Source organism: Ictidomys tridecemlineatus, chromosome 2 (genome assembly GCF_052094955.1).
Source record: "Ictidomys tridecemlineatus isolate mIctTri1 chromosome 2, mIctTri1.hap1, whole genome shotgun sequence".
Taxonomy (NCBI): domain Eukaryota; kingdom Metazoa; phylum Chordata; class Mammalia; order Rodentia; family Sciuridae; genus Ictidomys; species Ictidomys tridecemlineatus.
Window position 1 is genome coordinate 123233658 of NC_135478.1, and position 2218 is coordinate 123235875.

The 2218-nt window shown below is 39.1% G+C and overlaps 1 pseudogene; it reads left to right on the top strand.

The window, feature by feature from the left end:
* Nucleotides 1-1003: 1003 nt before the first annotated feature.
* On the top strand, nt 1004-1895 carry LOC101961761 (GTP-binding nuclear protein Ran pseudogene; annotated as a pseudogene).
* Nucleotides 1896-2218: the final 323 nt, after the last annotated feature.

Below are 2218 nucleotides of genomic sequence, written 5' to 3' on the forward strand. Positions count from 1 at the left end.
ATACCAGGAAGGACTTTTTCTTCTTGATCTTCTCTCTGCCTTTTCCTTGAATCTGTACAGGTACTTTTCTATCTTTGAGATTTCTTAAGATTCCTGTCTTTTAGATTTCTGATCAGATGTCTCTTATTCTTTACATTCCTGATATCTTATTCTGTTATTTTCTCCATAGAGCTTGGTGGTACCTGATTTTATCTTACAATTTTATTTGCTTTCTATTTCATTTCTCTCTCAATCACAATGTAAGTTTTAGGACAGGAGAAACTTTATTCTGTTTATTGTCATATTCCAGGAACCTGTAATAGGTGTAGAGGTACCTATTAACTATTTTTTTTGGATGACTGTATCAGCAAATGAATGAATGGGAGAAAAAGAATTGCAACACATTAGGTTGATTTTAGTTAGAGAGGAGTTTTTGCTTGGTGTGACTTTTTCTTTAAGCAGCCTATTACACATGGCTACACATTGACCTACAACAGTAGGGGGGAATCCATGTAGTCACTTCTTTTCTCAAGATATGTCCTTTCTGTCCACCTCTGTACTTCCAATTCAGGTTTCTATTGACTCCTGTAAGTAAATTTCTACTTTATCAAGAAGAGGAAATCTGAGTCTATACTTTTCATTCCTTCCTCTTTTAGATTAAAAAAAAGTACAATGCATACACATTCCTGATGTCTAAAATCACTGAAGGTAGTTTTCATTTCAGTAATTTTTCTGAGAAAAGAGATTCAAGTGTTTAGAAATTGTTTCCAATATATCCTGAAATTTGGCTATGTAACTGTGGAAGCATAGGAATGGTGCTCTAAAGTTGTCCACGTTCAAATCTATAAAAAATATTACTTTGTATCACAAAAATGATTTTGTGAATGTTTTTAAGGATCTTGAAATAAGGGGAGTATCCTGAATTATATGGTGTGTCCAGTGTTACCACAAAAGCCTTTGGAAGGCAGTTAGCAGAGAGATGTGACAATAGAAGCAGAGGTCAATGTGATGTGATGGAGGGATCATGGATCAAGCAATGCAGGTAGCTTTTATAATCTGAGAAACTGAAAGAAATGCTTAACCCTAGAGCTTCCAGAGGGAATGCATTCCTGTCAACACCTAATTTTAGTCCAGCAGAACCCATTTCATAATTTTGAACTTCAGAACTATAATACAATAAATTTGAGTTGCGTTAAGCCATTTAGTTTTCAGTAATTTGTTACAGTAACATTAATAGAGGAATTGCACTTCTTCTGCCACCTTTCAAACCTCAGTTGGATGGGCAAAGAGACAATTCTGGAAGGATCACCACGCAGGGGGAGCCATAGGTACAGTTCAAGCTACTGCTGGTGGGTGACAGCAGCACCGGGAAGACAATGTACGTGAAAAGCCACCTGACCCACAAGTTCGAGAATTACCTAGCCACCCTGGGCATGAAGGTCCACCCACTCGTGTTCCACACCAACAAAAAGCCATCAAGTTGGACGTCTGGGACACGTCAGGCCAGGAGAAATTTGCCAGCCTGCAGGATGGCTACTACATCTAAGCCCAGTGTGCTGTTATAATGCTTGATGTGACATTAAGAGTTACTTATAAGAATGTGCCTAAGTGGCATTAAGGTCTGGTACAAGTGTGAGAAAACATCCCTATTATGTTGTGTAGCAACAAAGTGGACATTAAGGACAGAAAAGTGAAGGCAAAATCTATTGTCTGCCACCAGAAAAAAAAAAATCTATGATATCTCTGCCCAAAGTAACAGCTTTGAAAAGCCTTTCCTCTGGCTTCCTAGAAAGCTCACTGGAGACCCTGACTTGGAGTTTGTTGTCATGCCTGCTCTTGCCCCACCAGACCTTGTCATGGAACTCGCTTTGGCAACTCACACAACTGCTCTACCAGATGAGGATGATGACCTGTGAGAAAGTGAAGCTGGAGCCCTGCGTCAGAAGTCTAGTTTTATAAGGCAACTGTTCTGTGATGTTAGTAGTGCTGCATGTGTGCCACCTTACTACAATCTAGCGAAGCAGACCTGTGCTTCATTTGTGGAATGCTGAAGGAGATGAGTGGGCTTTGGAGCAAATGTGGCAGTTAAAAAAATACCTTCAGTTTTTGAACCTGCATATTTAGCTGTTTGGAATGCAGTTGTTTCTTTCTTGAGTTTAGAATATGACTGCAACGGTTATATCACCATATTCAGTGGTGACTCTTGTTTGTTACTGTCATTCCCATTCCTTTTTGTTTA